The 20,983-nt window shown below is 50.1% G+C and overlaps 1 protein-coding gene across 8 annotated transcripts in view; it reads left to right on the top strand.

Annotated features, from left to right (window-relative positions):
* Positions 1-4,354: 4,354 nt before the first annotated feature.
* Positions 4,355-20,983, top strand: part of dapk2b (death-associated protein kinase 2b) — a 144,978-nt gene continuing 128,349 nt past the window's right edge. For 4 of the 8 annotated variants that reach the window (XR_013495687.1, XR_013495686.1, XR_013495685.1 and 1 more), the window contains exon 1: positions 4,602-4,694. The gene's annotated coding sequence lies outside the window, so the exon portion shown is untranslated. Of the gene's footprint in view, positions 4,476-4,601; positions 4,695-20,983 lie in introns of those variants that run through there. The other 4 variants (XR_013495688.1, XM_078200131.1, XM_078200132.1 and 1 more) reach the window with 2 other exon arrangements.

Below are 20,983 nucleotides of genomic sequence, written 5' to 3'. Positions count from 1 at the left end.
TTCTGCATTGTGGGGATTCTATAATTCCATACTGTACAACAAAGTGGAATACTCGTAATGAAGGACAGAACAATCAGTTTGTCATTCCATATTAAGTGAACATATGTGAATAATTTAATAACATAAAATTAGACATGGGTTGATGCCAGCAGAGCTGTGGGTTGGTTTCAGCCCTTGAATGTGGGGAGCAGACACTGTGAACAGAAATGGAAAACTACAACAAACTCCCCGAGAATCCACAGCATAGACCGAGCAAAGAGGAAAGCAGTTACATTACTCCTGAGATGATATCTGGTTTCCATGCGGAAGCCATCGATTTTTACATCAGAGAAATAAGCCACTCTGTGTAATAAGTCTTCGGAGGCAGAAGTCCCTTCACCAAATTCCTTTTATTTACAAACTCTGACAGCAGTACACAGAGTGCTATCAGTCAGCAGTCGACCTCCGGGGGTGCCAGAGGAACTGACACTCCCGGTTAAATACAAAGAAAAGACTCTCTGATTGGCCCATCAATTGGATCCTTAATCAGGGAGTTCGTATTCCAATAGGCCAACCTCAATGGCCCGATTGAAGTCATTACACTCTGCCTATCATTGTAACTGTACAACTCTCGGGATGATCCACATCATCCTCTCCTCCTCGATTTTTAATTTCAGATATTGTGATGTTAGTGTCCCTTTAAGAAAGATATTTTTAAACATGATTCCTGCAGCTCACAGCTTCAGTGATGTCATGGTGTTGCTGGGCTGACTATAATGAGTCCTTTTATTGCTCCTTCAATAGATGTTTATGTTTACTCTGGGATTAGTTTTACGATCCTGCATTGTCTGGAGAAAAGGTCATGTGTTTTTGGACGGTTTTTTTTCTTTCCAGCAAGTTTAAGATTTCAGTTTGGAGAATTCTGAGGCTGCAGTTTAGTTTTGAGTTTTAGCAGGGGCATCAAGCAGGAAAGAAGCTGAAGTCTCTCTCTCTCTGTGTCTCCCTATTCCCTGCTCACCTATTCTCTATGTTTCTAGTTGCCCTTGGAGGGCAATTGAGAGTCAACCACATTGCTGTGGCTCTGGAGTCACATGTCGGCCAGACCGGGTAAGGCCGGCAGATTTCCTTCCCTAAAGGACATTAGTGAACCAGATGGGTTTTTCCGACAATGGTTTCATGGTCATCAGTAGATTCTTAATTCCAGATATTTTTTATCGAATTCCAATTCCACCATCTGCCGTGGCGGGATTCGAACCCGGGTCCCTGGAACATTAGCTGAGTTTCTGGATTAATAGTCTAGTGATAATACCATCGCCTCCCCTACATTAGTCTGTTTGTAAGTGTTGTACGTGACTAACAAGGGCATCCTCATGAACCCAGGGATCATTTGGATAATCTCAGCAGGTCTGACAGCATCTGGTGGAGAGAGAATAGAGACAGTGGGTGCGAACTTCCTGCCGTTCACCCCACGCGCCCGGCCAAATCTCCGTTCACTGCGGAAGGTTGGGAAAATCCCGCCGGCGCCAACAGTGGTACGATTCTGGCCAACGGTGCGGCACGGTGGCACAGTGGTTAACACTGCTGCCTCACAGCGCCAGGGACCCGGGTTCGATTCCTGGCTTGGGCACTGTGTGGAGTTTGCACGTTCTCCCTGTGTCTGCGTGGGTTTCCTCCGGGTGCTCTGGTTTCCTCCCACAGTCCGAAAGACGTGCTGGTTAGGGTGCATTAGCCATGCTAAATTCTCCCTCAGAGAAGTTTTACAAGGATGTTGCCTGGATTGGGTGGCATGCCTTATGTTGAGGGAGCTCGGCCTTTTCTCCTTGGCGAGACGAAGGATGAGAGGTGACCTGATAGAGGTGTACAAGATATTGAGAGGTATAGATCGGGTGGACTCTCAGAGGCTTTTTCCCAGGGCTGAAATGGCTGCTACGAGAGGACACAGGTTTAAGGTGCTGGGGAGTAGGTACAGAGGAGATGTCAGGGGTAAGTTTTTCACTCAGAGGGTGGTGGGTGAGTGGAATCGGCTGCCGGCAGTGGTGGTGGAGGCAAACTCGATAGGGTCTTTTAAGAGACTTCTGATGAGTACATGGAACTCAATAGGATTGAGGGTTATAGGTAAGCCTATATATAAGCCTAGGTAGGTAGGGGCATGACCGGCGCAACTTGTGGGCCGAAGGGCCTGTTTGTGCTGTAGTTTTTCTATGTTCTATGTTCTACCCGAACAGGCGTCGGAGTGTGGCGACTAGGGGATTTTCACAGTAGCTTCATTGCGGTGTTAATGTAAGCCTACTTGTGACAATAATAAATAGGCTTTATAAACTTTAAATGTTTCCAGTCAGGATGACCCGTCGTCATACCTGCTGAGATTTTCCAGCATTCTCTGGTTTTGATTCACTCACCTGAAGAAGGGGCTTGCAGCTCCGAAAGCTTGTGTGGCTTTTGCTACCAAATAAACCTGTTGGGCTTTAACCTGGTGTTGTTAAACTTCTTACTTTGATTCAGATTCCAGCATCCGCAGCATTTTGCTTTTAACATTTGGACAGCAATGGTTTTGCTGGTCTGATGCACTGTATCAAAAATGAGGACTGTTTAAAACAAAGTTCACGATCTCACTCTGTCTCCCGATGTTTAATAATCGCTCACATTGGAACACCAGCAGAGGGAGCAGTTTCAGCCCCAGTTTCAGCCCTCAGTCACTGACAGACACGATTTGGTATCTATTGTTAATAAACCCTGTGCATTCTAAAGACTGCGCTGCAGAGATAGATGAGCGACCTTTACTTAAAGGAATGCTGCAGTCTTTATACACTGGCCAAAGTCTTGATCAGCTTCACATTCGATCCATCTCTAATTGAGTAATTAAACTTTGTGCCTCACTCCTCTGACTTATGACTCATTGGAGAAACACTATTCTGGGGACAAGGCAGCCTCATAAATTCATTCTTGTTGAGGGGGTTTTCGCATTCAGACTGGGCACGGGGGAGTCTGGAGAGGCGGTAGTGATTGTTCACAATAAGTGAATCAATTAATGACCCTATGGAAATTTACCCAATGGAAAGCCACAACAAAATATTGTTTCAGTGAAGCTGTTATATCAAAATGACGCATTTTAATTCATTGACATAGGGTGGCACGGTGGGTACAGAGGTTAGCACTGCTGCCTCACAGCGCCAGGGACCTGGGTTCGATTCCCGGCTTGGGGTCACTGTCTGTGTGGAGTCTGCACGTTCTCCCCGTGTCTGCGTGGGTTTCCTCCGGGTGCTCCGGTTTCCTCCCACAGTCCAAAGGTATGCAGGTGGATTGGCCATCTTAAATTGTCCCTTAGTCTCCCAAGATGTGTAGGTTAGGGGGATTAGCTATGGTGTGGTTACGGGGATAGGGCGGGGTATGATACTCTGGCAGAGAGTCGGTGCGGTCTTGGTCAGCTGAATAGCTCCTTCTGCACTGTAGGGGTTTTCTGATTTTATACAAGCCAGGCCAGTATTTACTGCCCATTCCTAATTGCCCCTTAAGAAGGTGGTGGTGAGCTGCCTTCTTGAATCGCTGCAGTCCACCCACAGTGCTGTTAGGGAGGGAGTTCCAGGATTTTGACCCAGCGACAGTGAAGGAACGGCTGATATATTCCAAGCCAGGATGGTGAGCGACTTGGAGAGGAATTTGGGTGGTGTTCCCATGTGTCTGCTGCCCTTGTCCTAGATGAAAGAGTTCACAGGTTTGGAAGGTGTTACCAGGGGACGTTTGGCAAGTTGCTGCAGTGCATCTTGTAGATGGTACACACAGCTGCCACTGTGCATTGTGGTGGAGGGAGTGAATGTTTAAGGTGCCAATTAAGTGGACTGCTTTGGCCTGGATGGAAAAGTAAAGTCCATTTATTAGTCACAAGTAAGGCTTACATTAACACTGCAATGAAGTTACTGTGAAAATCCCCTAGTCGCCACACTCCGGCGCCTGTTCGGGTACACCGAGGGAGAATTTAGCCTGGACAATGCACCCTAACCAGCACGTCTTTCAGACTGTGGGAGGAAACCGGAGCACCCGGAGGAAACCCACGCAGACACGGGGAGAATGTGCAGACTCCGCACTGATGGTGATCCAGTTTTCCTCGGTTGTTGAGGTAGGCGTGCCAGTTTGTGGACAGTTTGTGTCTCTGTAAACCCCCTGTGTCTCTCCCTCAGCCTCTCAGTGTGAGGGGGGTGGGGGGGAGGGGGGGGACAGGCTGCCTCTGGCGTTGCCAACTCTCCCTGGACACAATCCTGGAGCAGCAGGTGAGCCATCCCCATTGGTCAGCTGGCACGTCCATCCTCCAGCCCCCGTCCAATCAGAAAGTGAGAAGCTTCTTCCTTTGTGTCCAATTGGCTGATTATCTGCTAACCCCCCCCCCGGAAAGTTCCAACTCCGGGAGGCTCCCGGGCAATCCGGGAGAGTTGGGAACCCGGGATCCCGCCCTGTTGACAGTCTCCGATCGCGCGCCCGGGGAATAGTGCGCGTGCCTGGGGGTAAGTGCGCGTGCTCGGGGAATAGCGCGCGCACGTGTGTGTGTGTGGGGTGGGGGTGGTAATGCGCGTGTCCGGGGAATAGGGCGCGTGCCCGGGAATAATGCGCGCTCCCGGTGAATGACGCGCGTGTCCGAGCAATAGTGCGCGCTCCCGCGGCTGCTGTATAAGCGCGCTCCCGCCCTGTGAGAGCCGCTGAATCGCGGAGCCGCCGGGCAGCGGGTGAGTAAAAATCCTCTTGTCCTTAAAGGTCTCCTTTAACTGGGGTTAACAGCTTAACCAGTTTAACTAGTTTAACCAGTTACCCTCACTAACCCCCTTCTGGTTACACTCACTGTTTCTGCTCATTTACCCCTAACCAGAGTGACAGCAATTCCCCCCTCACACAGCGCAGCACTCGCTGCACTGAGACTGAGACTCACTGAGACTGACTCCCCTCACACACTGAGACTCACTGAGCTCCCCCAGCCCGGACACTTCCCCCTGAGAATCCACTCCCCCCCTCAGCTGTCTGCCCCACTCCCCCCCTCAGCTGTCTGCCCCACTCCCCCCCCTCAGCTGTCTGCCCCACTCCCCCCCCTCAGCTATCTGCCCCACTCCCCCCCCCCCAGCTATCTGCCCCACTCCCCCCCCCTCAGCTATCTGCCCCACTCCCCCCCCCTCAGCTATCTGCCCCACTCCCCCCTCAGCTATCTGCCCCACTCCCCCCCCCTCAGCTATCTGCCCCACTCCCCCCCCTCAGCTATCTGCCCCACTCCCCCCCTCAGCTATCTGCCCCACACCCCCCCTCAGCTATCTGCCCCACTCCCCCCCTCAGCTATCTGCCCCACTCCCCCCCTCAGCTATCTGCCCCACTCCCCCCCTCAGCTATCTGCCCCACTCCCCCCCTCAGCTATCTGCCCCACTCCCCCCCCCTCAGCTATCTGCCCCACTCCCCCCCTCATCTATCTGCCCCACTCCCCCCCTCAGCTATCTGCCCCACTCCCCCCTCAGCTATCTGCCCCACTCCCCCCCTCAGCTATCTGCCCCACTCCCCCCCTCAGCTATCTGCCCCACTCCCCCCCCCTCAGCTATCTGCCCCACTCCCCCCCTCAGCTATCTGCCCCACTCCCCCCCTCAGCTATCTGCCCCACACCCCCCCTCAGCTATCTGCCCCACTCCCCCCTCAGCTATCTGCCCCACTCCCCCCCTCAGCTATCTGCCCCACTCCCCCCCTCATCTATCTGCCCCACTCCCCCCCCTCATCTACCTGCCCCACTCCCCCCCTCAGCTATCTGCCCCACTCCCCCCCCCAGCTATCTGCCCCACTCTCCCCCCCCTCAGCTATCTGCCCCCCCCCTCAGCTATCTGCCCCACTCCCCCGTCTCCCGCTCTTCCCCCCCCCCCCCCAATATCTGCCCCCTATCATTACAGACAAATCATAAAACTCTTTGGATAAAGGGTGCAAACTTTTTCTTGTCCTGAACTTCAGAATGTCTTTTTTTTTAAAAACAAGGAAGTTTAAGAAAAAAAATATATAACTTCTCTAGTAGGTGCTGGTCCTTGGGTAATGGATTATAGCCGGGAATATATCGTATTTATATTTAATAGGCTCTGAACCTGGGGTTGTGGACCCTTGCTGGTCACAGTGTGCCCATGATGTGGAGATGCCGGCGTTGGACTGGGGTAAACAGTAAGAAGTCTCACAACACCAGGTTAAAGTCCAACAGGTTTATTTGGTAGCAAAAGCCACTAGCTTTCGGAGCGCTGCTCCTTTGTCACCTGATGATGAAGGTGATGAAGGAACAGCCTGTTCCGAAAGCTAGTGGCATTTGCTACCAAATAAACCTGTTGGACTTTAAGCTGGTGTTGTTAGACTTCCTACTGTGCTCACAGTGTGGTCAGATTGCTGTGGGCTCGATTTTAGTACCGTGTTATCTGACTTGTAAAAGTTCCAGAGCAGTGACAGCTTTTCAGCTGAGTTGTTGAGAAAATCCGATAAGCATCGGGACGTTAGATTGTCCTCAGAGTTGGTGTCTGACATGTATCTCGAGAGATTTGTTTCTGAAGGTGTGCGAAGAAATGTCCCTGTCCCAGGGTCAGGAATTCTTTCCCTCGGCTGTGAGGAGACTTTGAATTCTCTCTCTCTCCCGGGAGATTGTTTAGCCACCAGACATGGTTTTGTCTGAGATATTGGCACATGGTTCTGTCCCTGTACGGATCATTAAGGTATCTAAAAACAGCCGGTGTGAGTGATTTGGGGGGACGGGGGGAGGGGGGGCAGCTATCTGCACTCCCCCTCTCCTCAGCTATCCGCACCCCCCTCCCCCCAAGCTACCTGCCCCCTCCCCCCAGCTATCTGCCCTCCTCGGCTCTCCCCAGCTATCTGCCCCCCCCTCCCCCAACCCCCCCAAGCGGGTGTCCCAAGGTGAGGGGGAAGATTTCTGGGTTGGGGGGGGGGCGAAAGGGCAAGAAGGGGGGAAGTGGGGGGGGGGGAGGAGAGAGAGAGAGGTGATCCTTGGGGGAGGCAGGTAGAGAAAGAGAGGCGGAGGCGGGGGGGGGGATGACCCTCTGAATGGGGGAGGGGTGGCCCTCTGAATGGGGGAGGGGTGGCCCTCTGAATGGGGGAGGGGCGGCCCTCCGAATGTGGGAGGGGCGGCCCTCCGAATGGGGGAGGGGCGGCCCTCCGAATGGAGGAGGGGCGGCCCTCCGAATGGGGGAGGGGCGGCCCTCCGAATGGGGGAGGGGCGGCCCTCCGAATGGGGGAGGGATGGCCCTCCGAATGGGGGAGGGACGGCCCTCCGAATGGGGGAGGGACGGCCCTCCGAATGGGGGAGGGACGGCCCTCTGAATGGGGGAGGGGCGGCCCTCTGAATGGGGGAGGGGCGGCCCTCTGAATGGGGGAAGGGCGGCCCTCTGAATGGGGGAGGGGGCGGGTGAAGGTGCGGTCTCCCTGGGGGAAGGGCAGAGGGAAAGATAAATGTCCTGGGGGAGGTGGTGCCCCTTGTTGGGAGGAGCAGAGGGGAGGAGAGGGGGTGGGATGTGAAGTGACCCAGGCAGTGGGGGGGAATCTGATTTGATTCATTATTGTCACATGCATTGGGATACAGTGAAAGTATTGTTTCTTGTGCGCTGTACAGACAAAGCATATAGTTCCTAAAAGTTAAATGTTTAAAGTTTATTTATTAGTCACAAGTAAGGCTTACATTAACACTGCAATGAAGTTACTGTGAAATTCCCCAGAAATTCCCCTAGAGTACATCGGGGGAGAAAGAAATGAGAGAGTGCAGAATGTAGTGTTACAGTCATAGCTAGGGTGTAGAGAAAGATCAACTTAATGCAGCACGGTAGCACAGTGGTTAGCACTGCTGCTTCACAGCTCCAGGGACCTGGGTTCGATTCCCGGCTCGGGTCACTGTCTGTGCGGAGTTTGCACATTCTCCCCGTGTCTGTGTGGGTTTCCTCCGGGTGCTCCGGTTTCCTCCCACAGTCCAAAGATGTGCGGGTTAGGTTGATTGGCCATGCTAAATTGCCCCTTAGTGTCCCGGGATGCGCAGATTAGCGGGTAAATATGAGGGTTAGAGGGATTAGCAGGTAAATATGTAGGGATATGGGGATAGGGCTTGGGTGGGATTGTTGTCGGTGCAGACTCGATGGGCCGAATGGCCTCTTTCTGTACTGTAGGGGTTCTATGGTTCTATGCTTAATGCGAGGTAGGTCCATTCAAAAGTCTGACGGCAGCAGGGAAGAAGCTGTTCTTGAGTCGGTCGGTACGTGACCTCAGACGTTTGTGTTTTTTTCTCGACGGAAGAAGGTGGAACAGAGAATGTACCTCGGGGAGAGGGGTTGGGGACGTAAAGAGTTCCTCGGGAGGGGGAGGTGTGTCCCTTGGGGGGGGGGGGGGAGTGTACCTCAGGGGAGGTGGTGTCCCTGTTGGCTGGCGGGGGGGGGGGGTGGATAGGTGCAGTGTACCTCAGGAGAGAGGGGTTGGGGAGATGTAGGGTTCCTTGGGAGAGGGAGGTGGTGTTCCTCTGGGCTGGGAGGTAGGTACAGTGTACCTCGGGGGAGGGGGAAGTGGTGTCCCTGCTGGGGGCTGGCGCAGTGCACCTCGGCGGGGTAGTGTAGGTTCTCCGATTTCAGTTAGTGTCTTTGGGAGGGCTGTGGAGTTGCTCACCCCCTCCGGGACTCAATCCATTGGCCCAGCTCACCTGGTCAGTCCGAATATCTCTGGAACGTTTCAATCGCTGCAACTTGCTTTGTCGGTTTATCCTGCATTCCAAACACGGGGTCGCAAGGAAACAGCCCAATTCCACAATGCCAGCTCCAGGGAAGAGGGGGAAGTGTGTGGTACTGAGGGAGAGTGGAGGGGTAGAAAACATAATTTCCCTTAAAACACAGGCAGAAAATACCAAGGTTCCCATTGTCGGGTGACTCGAGTCACAGATGTTTACAGCATGGAAACAGGCCCTTCAGCCCAACTTGTCCATGCCGCCCTTTTTTTTAACCACTAAGCTAGCCCCAATTGCCCGTGTTTGGCCCATATCCCTCTATACCCATCGTACCCATGTAACTGTCTAAATGCTTTTTAAAAGATAGAATTGTACCCGCCTCTACTACTACCTCTGGCAGCTTGTTCCAGACACTCACCACCCTCTGTGTGAAAAATTGCCCCTCTGCACCCTTTTGTATCTCTCCCCTCTCACCTTAAACCTATGCCCTCTAGTTTTAGACTCCCCTACCTTTGGGAAAAAATATTGACTATCTAGCTGATCTGTGCCCCTCATTATTTTATAGACCTCTATAAAATCACCCCTCAGCCTTCCACGCTCCAGGGGAAAACGTCCCAGTCTATCCAGCCTCTCCTCATAACTCAAACCATCAAGTCCCGGTAGCATCCTAGTAAATCTTTTCTGCACTCTTTCTAGTTTAATAATATCCTTTCTATAATAGGGTGACCAGAACTGTACACAGTATTCCATTTGTGGCCTTACCAATGTCTTGTACAACTTCAACAAGACGTCCCAACTCCTGTATTCAATGTTCTGACGAATGGGACAGCACGGTGGTTAGCACTGCTGCCTCACAGCGCCAGGGACCTGTGTTTGATTCCCGGTTTGGGTCACTGTCTGTGCGGAGTCTGCACATTCTTCCCGTGTCTGCGTGGGTTTCCTCCGGGTGCTCCGGTTTCCCCTCTCAGTCCGAAAGACGTGCTGGTTAGGGTGCGTTAGGGCCGTGCTAAAATTCTCCCTCAGTGTACCCAAACAGGTGCCGGAATGTGGCAACTAGGAGATTTTCACAGTAACTTCACTGCAGTTAATGTAAGCCTACTTGTGATACTCATAAATGGAAAAAAAAAACACTTTTTTAAGAAATCTAGATTTTTGAGAAGTGAATTTCTACGAATTAGAGCATATTTTAAAAAAATAACATGAGGAACCAGTCAATGCGCTAAAGTGGAAGTCTGCTAAACACTTTCACAGTTCGATACAGATTCCTTTGCTGGTAGAAACACATACTTTGTTCTGTCAGTCCAGACCATGCAAAGATTGCTTTTGAAATCTGTAGCTGTGATAATCCTAACGCTCAGCGAACTGCAGCCAGAGTTCACACCTGGACACATTAAGCAGCAGAAATGTATATTTTGTCATCACGTTTGCTAGTTGTACTCGTATCAAGTCGTGTTTACAGAACTCATTGTAGTTTATAAAATTCATTTTCCACTCGAGGTTAGCTGGAACTTTGCAGCTTCAGCATGCTTGGCTTCATAGAATCATAGATTCCCTACAGTACATAGAACATTACAGCGCAGTACAGGCCCTTCGGCCCTCGATGTTGCGCCGACCAGTGGTACCAATCTAAAGCCCCTCTAATCTACACTATTCCAATATCATCCATATGTTTATCCAATAACCACTTGAACGCTCTAAACGTTGACGAGTCCACCACTGCTGCAGGCAGGGCATTCCACGCCCTTACTACTCTCTGAGTAAAGAACCTACCTCTAACATCTGTCCTATATCTCTCACCCCTCAATTTAAAGCTATGTCCCCTCGTGCTAGCCAACACCATCCGAGGAAAAAGGCTCTCACTATCCACCCTATCTAATCCTCTGATCATCTTGTATGCCTCTATTAAGTCACCTCTTAACCTTCTTCTCTCTAACGAAAACAACCTCAAGTCCCTCAGCCTTTCCTCATACGATTTTCCCACCATACCAGGCAACATCCTGGTAAATCTCCTCTGCACCCTTTCCAACACTTCCACATCTTTCCTATAATGCGGCGACCAGAACTGTACGCAATACTCCAAATGCGGCCACACCAGAGTTTTGTACAGTTGCAGCATGACCTCCTGGCTCCGAAACTCAATCCCTCTACCAATAAAAGCTAACACACCGTACGCCTTCTTAACAACCCTATCAACCTGGGTGCCAACTTTCAGGGATCTATGCACATGGACACCCAGATCCCTCTGTTCATCCACACTACCAAGTATCTTACCATTAGCCCAGTACTCTGTATTCCTGTTACTCCTTCCAAAGTGAATCACCTCACACTTTTCCACATTAAACTCCATTTGCCACCTCTCAGCCCAGCTCTGCAGCTTATCTATGTCCCTCTGTAACCTGCCACTTCCCTCCGCACTGTCTATAACTCCACCGACTTTAGTGTCATCCGCAAATTTACTAATCCATCCTTCCACAACCTCATCCAAGTCATTAATAAAAATGGCAAACAGCAGTGGCCCCAAAACAGATCCTTGCGGTACACCACTAGTAACTGAACTCCAGGATGAATATTTCCCATCAACCACCACCCTTTGTTTTCTTACAGGTAGCCAATTCCTGATCCAAACCACTAAATCACCCTCAATCCCATGTGTCCGTATTTTCTGCAAAAGCTTACCATGGGGAACCTTATCAAACGCTTTCCTGAAATCCATATACACCACATCAACCGCTTTACCCTCATCCACCTCTTTGGTCACCTTCTCAAAGAACTCAATAAGGTTTGTGAGGCACGACCTACCCTTCACAAAACTGTGTTGACTATCCCTAATCAAATTATTTCTTTCGAGGTGATTATAAATCCTATCTCTTATAATCCTTTCCAATCCTTTGCCCACAACAGAAGTAAGGCTCACCGGTCTATAATTACCAGGATTGTCCCTACTCCCCTTCTTGAACAAGGGGACAACATTTGCTATCCTCCAGTCTTCTGGCACTATTCCTGTAGACAATGACGACGCAAAGATCAAAGCCAAAACCAAAGTACAGAAGGAGGCCATTCAGCCCATCGAGTCTGTACCAACCACATCCCACCCAGGCCCTATTCCCGTAACCCCTCATTTACCCTGCTAATCCCCCTGACACTAAGGGGCAATTGAGCATGACCAATTCACCTAACCCGCACATCTTTTGGGTGTGGGAGGAAACCGGCGCACCCGGAGGAAACCCACGCAGACACGGGGAGAACGTGCAGACTCCACACAGACAGTGACCCCAAGCCGGGAATCGAACCCGGGTCCCTGGCGTTGTGAGGCAGCGGTGCTAACCACTGTGCCACCATGCATCTTCCGCAATGCATGTTCTATGCGGAGGAGATTGAGGGGAGACTTAATAGAGGTTTATAAAATGATGAAGGGGATAGATCGAGTGAACGTTCAAAGACTATTTCCTCGGGTGGATGGAGCTATTACAAGGGGGCATAACTATAGGGTTCATGGTGGGAGATATAGGAAGGATATCAGAGGTAGGTTCTTCACGCAGAGAGTGTTTGGGGTGTGGAATGGACTGCCTGCAGTGATAGTGGAGTCAGACACTTTAGGAACATTTAAGCGGTTATTGGATAGGCACATGGAGCACACCAGGATGGTAGGGAGTGGGATAGCTTGATCTTGGTTTCAGATGAAGGTCGGCACAACATCGTGGGCCGAAGGCCCTGTTCTGTGCTGTACTGTTCTATGTTATATGTTCTATGTTAGTGGAAACCAGTATATCAGATGGATAATGAGCTGACTGACTAGTCCTGTGACCCAGTGTTCTCTCTGTGTCTGCGTGGGTTTCCTCCGGGTGCTCCGGTTTCCTCCCACAGTCCAAAGATGTGCTGGTTGGGTGCATTGGCCATGCTAAATTCTCCCTCAGTGTACCCGAACAGGTGCCAGAGTGTAACGGCTAGGGGATTTTCACAGTAACTTCATTGCGGTGTTAATGTAAGCCTACTTGTGACAATAATAAATAAGCTTTATAAACTTTGTTTCTACCACTTTCCCTGGCTTGGCCATCCATGTTCCAGCAATCCTTAACAAATATATATTTTTGTAAATATTCTTTCCTTCTCCTTTACAATTAAAACAAAAATGAGGAGGGGTTACTGTAGAGTTTCGGGTATCTGTGGAATTCTCTACCTCAGAATGCAGTGGATGCTAGAACACTAAACAGATTTAAGGAGATGGTTCGGTTTTTAATTGGTATGGTAAGTGGGGAGGCGATGGCCTAGTGGTATTATTGCCTATTAATCCAGAAACTCAACTAATGTTCTGGGGACCCGGGTTCAAATCCCGCCACGGCAAATGGTGGAATTTGAATTCAATTTTTAAAAATCTGGAATTAAGAATCTACTGATGACCATGAAACCATTGTCGATTGTCGGAAAAACCCATCCGTTTCACTTCAGGGAAGGAAATCTGCCGTCCTTACCCGGTCTGGCCTACATGTGACTCCAGAGCCACAGCAATGTGGGCCATGATTGTACCTGTTTGCCCTGCCCATTGATGGGGGTGGGGTGACCCAATCGGGGAGGGGAGGGGGGGGGCTGTTGCGCACTCTGCCTGCGATCAATGGAGGGAAGGGGGGGGCCCCGCCAGCAATCTGCAGGCAATTGGGTGGCGGGGGGGAGTGGTGCTGCTGACTGTACTGGAGATTTGGGGGTGGGGGTGCTATATTTCCGGGCAGTGTGTGGAGACAACGTGCAAACTCCGCACAGTCACCCAAGGGTGGAATTGAAACAAATGTGAGGTAATGCATTCTGGAAGGTCTAATACAGATAGGAAATATACAGTAAATGTACAGTAAATACCCTTAAGAGTATTGATAGGCAGAGGGATCTGGGTGTACAGGTACACAGGTCACTGAAAGTGGCAATGCAGGTGGAGAAGGTAATCAAGAAGGCACACGGCATGCTTGCCTTCATCGGCCGGGGTATTGAGTTTAAAAATTGGCAAGTCATGTTGCAGCTTTATAGAACCTTAGTTAGGCCTCACTTGGAATATAGTGTTCAATTCTGATCGCCACACTACCAGAAGGATGTGGAGGCTTTGGAGAGGGTACAGAAAAGATTTACCAGGGTGTTGCCTGGTATGGAGGGCATTAGCTATGAGAAGAGGTTGGAGAAACTTGGTTTGTTCTCACTGGAGCGAAGGAGGTTGAGGGGCGACCTGATAGAAGTCTACAAGATTATGAGAGGCATGGACAGAGTGGATAGTCAGAAGCTTTTTCCCAGGGTGGAAGAGTCAGTTACTAGGGGGCACAGGTTTAAGGTGCGAGGGGCAAGGTTTAAAGGAGATGTATGAGGCAGATATTTTACACAGAGGGTGGTGGTTGCCTGGAACCCGTTGCCGGGGGAGGTAGTGGAAGCGGATACGGTGGTGACTTTTAAGGGGCATCTTGACAAGTACATGAATGGGATGAGAATGGAGGGATATGGTCCCCGGAAGGGTAGGGGGTTTTAGTTGAGTCGGGCAGCATGGTCGGTGCAGGCTTGGAGGGCCGAAGGGCCTGTTCCTGTGCTGTAATTTTCTTTGTTCTTTGAAACCAAGTCCCTGGCGCTGTGAGGCAGCAGCGCTAACCACTGTGCCGCCTCATTTAATAACCAATGAATCGTTACCACAAACCCCCACACACACGCCCCCTCCCAAACCCATTTTTCTTTCAGTTATCACGTTGCATGATTATTTGTGTGATTTTTTTTTTTTAAAGTTTGATTCTAAAGCCCGATCGTGTTGCTCACATGAGGGTGGCCAGGGCAGGTCACAGCAAACGCACACATTCCAACGTGGAAAAAGTTGGCTGCAGGTTGTCTGGACGGGCTTGTGCAAAATATCCATAAATAATAACTTGCTGCAACTCCCTGTTCTGTAGCAAAATGGTGCCGTGACCACAATATATCTGAACCTGCTTCAGCTTTCGCCAGAAGTGAATAAGAAACAAAACATTCTGACTTGGAAAGATCGGGGGGGGGAACTGCAATTCTCAGTACAGGAAGATGTGGGCCCGTGTTCCTACTTGTCTAACCTGGAATGCTTTTAAATATGTTTTTCTTAATATTTGCTCTTTCATGGGACATGGGCGTCGCTGGCTAGGCCAGCATTTATTGCCCATCCCTAATTGTCCCTTGAGAAGGTGGTGGTGAGCTGCCTTCTTGAACCGCTGCAGTTCATGTCATGTAGGTACACCCACTGCACTGTTGGGGAGGGGGTTCCAGGATCGTGACCCAGTGACAGTGCAGGAACAGCGATTATAGTCAGGGTGGCATGTGTTAGATAGTGGGAGAGTGGAGGTTTTCCCATGTGTTTGAATCATACAATTCCTATAGTGCAGAAGGAGGCCATTCGGCCCATCGAGCCGGCACTGACAATCCCACGCAGGCCCTTTTTCACGTAGCTCCACATATTTACCCAGCTAATCCCTCTAACCTACGCATCCTGGGACACTAAGGGGCAATTTAGCATGGCCAATCACCCTAACCCACACATCTTTGGACTGTTGGAGGAAACTGGAGCACCCGGAGGAAACCCATGCAGACACGGGGAGAACGTGCAGACTCCACACACACAGTGACCCAAGCCGGGAATCGAACCCGGGTCCCTGGCGCTGTGAGGCAGCAGTGCTAACCCACTGTGCCACCGTACCACCCTAGCCTCTCTGAAACGTTCCCGTTTTCTCTCTCAGCCAACAGTGAAAGGTTAAACTTTAGTGTCCAGAAAGAATTATCCCATTTAGTCTGATTTACCGTCAGAAACTCTCACACTTCACAAGGAGCTTACAAGAAAATGGCAACAGTTGAAGGCACGGTAGCACCGTGGTTAGCACTAAGAGGATGTTTCCACTAGTAGGAAAAACTAGGTCCAAAGGGCACAACCTCAGGCTAAAGGGACGATCCTTTAAAACAGAGATGAGGAGGAATTTCTTCAGCCAGAGAGTGGTGAATCTGTGGAACTCTTTGCCGCAGAAGACTGTGGAGGCCAGATCATTGAGTGTCTTTGAGACAGAGATAGATAGGTTCTTGATTAATAAGGGGATCAGGGGTTATGGGGAAAAGGCAGGAGAATGGGGATGAGAAAAATATCAGCCATGATTGAATGGAGGAGCAGACTCGATGGGCCGAGTGGCCTAATTCTGCTCCTATGTCTTATGGTTTCCATGCTGTCAACCTCTGACTCTTCCACCCCCCACCCCACTCATCATAATCCTCCAACGCGAAATCCTAACCAGGATTAGCAGACCCAGCCTCAAATGCTTGACTTAGCTGACATTTAAATTAAGACAGTTTAACATTCTTACTCTTGGAGTCCATTAGAAGTTTATTTATTTAATTGAATCATGATTTGGATAATGCCGTTCGAGTGATTTGTGACTTATTTAACCTCCACCCCGGGAAAAAATGGAAATATTTTTCATGTCAGTTTGACATCATAACCGTTTCCAATTTAAAATGCTAAAAAGTCAGATGGAACAACTGTCGTTTAACTGTTTCACTACACCGCTGCTATTAAGTTTATTTATTAGTGTCACAAGTCGCCTTGCATTAACACTGCAATGAAGTTACTGTGAAAATCCCCTAGTCGCCACACTCCGGCGTCTGTTCGAGTTACACTGAAGGGGAATTTAACACGGCCAATGCACCCTAACCAGCACGTCTTTCGGACTGTGGGAGGAAACCGGAGCACCCGGAGGAAACCCACGCAGACACAGGGGGTGAATGTGCAAACTCCACACAGACAGTGACCCAAGCCGGGAATCGAACCCGGGTCCCCAGCGCTGTGAGGCAGCAGTGCTAACCACTGTGCCACCGTGCTGCCCATTTATACAACAGAATTTGTTTTAAAAAACCCCACAGTATGTAAATGAAGTGCATCATTATTAATGTACAAATCAGTCAGCAGCAGAAGGCGAGAAAGAGATATCCATCATTGGGTTGGCACAGTGGTTAACACTGCTGACTCACAGCGCCAGTGACCCGGGTTCAATTCCTGCCTTGCGTGCCTGTCTGTGTGGAGTTTGCACGTTCTCCCCGTGTCTGCGTGGGTTTCCTCCAGGTGAATCATAGAATTCTTACAGAGCAGAAGGAGGCCATTTGGCCCATCGAGTTTGCACCAACCACAATCCCACCCAGGCCCTAACCCCATCACCCAACTTATTTACCCTGATACTGCTGGATAATTGAGCATGGCCAATCAACCTAACCCACAAATGTTTGGAGTGTGGGAGGAAACCGGAGCACCCGGAGGAAACCCGCGCAGACACGGGGAGAACTTGCAAACTCCACGCACAGAGTGACCCGAGGCTGGAATTGAACCTGGATCCCTGGTGCTGTGAGGCAGCAGTGCTAACCACTGTGCCACCGTGCCGCCCAGGGTGCTCTGGTTTCCTCCCACACTTCAAAGATGTGCAGGGCCTAGTGGTATTATCACTAGTCTATTAATCCAGAAACTCAGCTAATGTTCTGGGGATCCGGGTTCGAATCCTGCTACGGCAGATGGTGGAATTTGAGTTCAATTTTTAAAAATCTGGAAATAAGAATCTACTGATGACCATGAAACCATTGTCGATTGTCGGAAAAACCCATCTGGTTCACTAATGTCCTTTAGGGAAGGAAATCTGCCGTCCTTACCCGGCCTGGCCTACATGTGACTACGGCCAATCAACGTAGTCCAAAGATGTGCGGGTTAGGTTGATTGGCTATGCTAAAATTGCCCCTCAGTGTCCTGGGATGCGTAGATTAGAGGGATTAGCGGGTAAAATATGTAGGGTAGGGACTGTGTGGGATTGTGGTCGGTGCGGGCTCGATGGGCCGAATGGCCTCTTTCTGTACTGTAGGGTTTCTATGATTCTATGACTCCAGAGCCACAGCAATGTAGTTGACTCTCAACTGTCCTCAGGCAACTAGGGATGGGCAATAAATGATGGCCCAGCCAGCGACGCCCAGGTCCCAAAAATGAATTTTTAAAAACAAGTTAGGTGGATTGGTCCTGCTAAATTGCCCCTTAGTGTCCGAAGATGTGTAGGTTCGGTGGAAATGTGATTTGATTCGATATATTATTGTCAAGTGTTAATGTACAGTGAGTATTGTTTCTTGCGCGCTATAAAGACAAAACATACCGTTCATAGAGAAGGAAAAGAGAGAGTGCAGAATGTAGTGTTACAGTCATAGCTGGGGTGTAGAGAAAGATCAACTTAATGCGAGGTAGGTTCATTCAAAAGTCTGACAGCAGCAGGGAAGAAGCTGTTCTTGAGTCGGTTGGTACGTGATCTCAGACTTTTGTATCTTTTTACCGATGGAAGAAGGTAGAAGAGAGAATGTCCGGGGTACATGGGGTCCTTGATTATGCCGACTGCTTTTCTGGAGGCAGCGGGAAGTGTAGACGGAGTCACTGGATGGGAGGCTGGTTTGCCTGATGGACTGGGCTTCGTTCACAACCTTTGGTAGTTCCTTGCGGTCTTGGGCAGAGCAGGAGCCATACCAAGCTGTGATATATCTGGAAAGAATGCTTTCTATGGTGCATCTATAAAAGTTTGTGGGGTTACAGGGATAGCGCAAGGGGTGAGCCAGGGTGAGTTGCTCTGTCAGAGGGTCTGTACAGATTCAATGGGCCGAACGGCCTCCTTCTGCACGAAAGGGATTCTATGATAACTTCTGGCACCTTGCCCTGCCATGACTGTCATCCGGTTAAATATTCTGCTATGGGGACAACAAATAGTGAAAATGCTGAGGCAGCGTTTGACCATTGATGGTCTAATGGCATCTATATATAGGACAGAGGAATTATTTATGACTCCATCAGTTTGTATTTCATAAAATCATTTATAAGATATCTATAATATTTATCAAGCATTCCCATACTAGAATCTGCTGTCAGCACAGTTAGGATTTTATATCCAGTGTTTTTTTAAATGTTTTTCCTGTTTACTATTCCCTGTCATCGTCAACCCACCTCTCTCCGTCCCTGCTTTAGATAGACACCAGCAATCAATGTGCCTGCTTGGGGTGGCACGGTGGCACAGTGGTCAGCACCGCTGCCCCTCAGCACCAAGGATCCAGGTTTGATTCCCGGCTTGGGGCCACTGTCTGTGCGGAGTCTGCACGTTCTCCCCGTGTCTGCATGGGCTTCCTCCGGGTGCTGCAGTTTCCTCCCACAGTCCAAATGATGTGCTGGTTAGCTGCATTGGTCATGCTAAATTGCCCCTTAGTGTCAGGGGGACTAGCTAGGGTAAATGCATGGGGATAGGACCTGGGTGGGATTGTGGTTGGTGCAGACTCGATGGGCCGAATGGCCTCCTTCTGCACTGTAGGGATTCTAAACTGAATTCAGTGGGGGGTTTTTTAAATGATTATCCCCTACTGTGGGCATTTGTTGCTTGTCCCTCGGTGTCCTTGAGAAGGTGGTGGTGAGCTATTTACTTCAACCACTGCAGTCTTGGGAGGGGAACTTGTAGCAGTGGTCTTCCCCCTGCATCTGCTGCTCTTGTCCTTCCAGGTGATGAAGGTTTGGAAGCAGCTATTGAAGGAGTGAGTTGCTGCAGTGGATCCTGTAGATGTTACACACTGGCTGCCACTGAGCGTCGATGGAGGGAGTGAACGTGAAGGTTGGGGGGGGGGAAGATGAGGTGCCAATCGAACAGGTTGCTGTGAGCTGGACAGTGCCGAGTCTTTTTAGTGTCATTGGAGCCCCACACATCCAGGCAATTGGAAACAATTCCATCACACTGTGCTGGAGAGGTTAGAGCGGACATTAGATGTGACACTCACCTGTTTCTGGTCAATGCTGAGCCCCCAGGATATCTTTGGTGGGGGGATTCAGTGATGATAATGCCATGGATTCTCATGGGGACACGGTTAGGCTCTGACTTGTTAACAGTGGTCATTGCCTGGCACTTGTGTGGCACAACTTTCATTTGCCACTTATTATCCCAAGGCTGCACGTGTGGGTATGGACTAACTCATTATCTGAAGAATTATGGAACGAAACTGGACACTTTGCGATCTTCAGTGACTGCCTGAGCTTGTGCTGGGGACAAGGTCTCTGATGGAGCAGCTGAAGGTGGTTTGCACCCTCCTCCCTGCCACTTATAGGAGGACAATCTGTGTGATTTCCTGCCTGAAATATTGGTCGTTTTCCGATAAACGTCCCACCCCGGTCATGGCTCTGCCGGTCTCAAAATTCCACGGAACGCGAGGGTGGAATGTTGTCCTGGAAATTGGCGGAATTCTGTCATCTTCCTCCGGTCGGCTAACCTGCTCAAATCCGAGAGCGAGTCTCGAACCCACAACCTCCTGTCCGAGTTGATCAGCTGAGACCAGGTGGAATGTTCTGTCGGCATGAAGCAGCCACGACCACTGGCTTGTAGCACTCTGCTCAGCAATGTGAATGGAAGAATGAGGGGACGTTGCTTTAGAAGTAGAGTAGGGAAATTAGGGAGCACTTCTGGAGGGGAAATCTGGAATTGCATCCCAAAAAAAAGGATGTGGATCAGTGATGGGCAACCTGGGCTGGTGAGTGGGCCACGTGATTGGCCTTCCTTCATCTCAGTGGGCCGCAAGATTGAAATCGGGCTTGTTCACTAACCGTGTCCCCCATGAATAAGATTAAATACGTTTAATACACGCCGAATATTTCATAATGAGTTATAGAAAATGCTTCATCATTTATATAATTAATTGAACTGTCGTCAACTTGGGCGGCACGGTGGCTCAGTGGTTAGCACTGCTGCCTCACAGCGTCAGGGACCTGGATTCGATTCCCGGCTTGGGTCACTGTCTGTGTGGAGTTTGCACGTTCTCCCCCATGTCTGCGTGGGTTTCCTCCCACAGTCCGAAAGATCTGCTGGTTAGGGTGCATTGACCTGAACAGGTGTCAGAGTGTGGCGACTAGGGGACTTTCACAGTAACTTCATTGCGTGTTTAATGTAAACCTTACTTGTGACACAAATAAATAAACTTTAAAAAAAAAACTTCAAATGGTAACACAAAAGGAATATTGACGCTTTGGACACAGAGGGAGCGCACGGCTCTCACAGTCAGTGTTGTGAGCAATCAGCACGCACCTCACTTCACTCACCCTCGCTTTACGTGTGAATCACTTCAGTCACACCGGTAGGAAAAAAACTACACGGACGGGAATCAGTGGAATGTGGCAACCCCGCGTCTGGGCAACGGTCAACAAAATGTCTCATGGGGCCGCACTCAGAACCCAGATGGGCCACATGTGGCCCCCAGGCTACAGGTTCCCCACTGTTGCTGTGGTGGATGTTGGGG

This window comes from Mustelus asterias, chromosome 29 (assembly GCF_964213995.1).
Source record: "Mustelus asterias chromosome 29, sMusAst1.hap1.1, whole genome shotgun sequence".
NCBI classification, from domain to species: Eukaryota; Metazoa; Chordata; class Chondrichthyes; order Carcharhiniformes; family Triakidae; genus Mustelus; species Mustelus asterias.
This window is presented reverse-complemented; position numbering and strand designations above follow the sequence as displayed.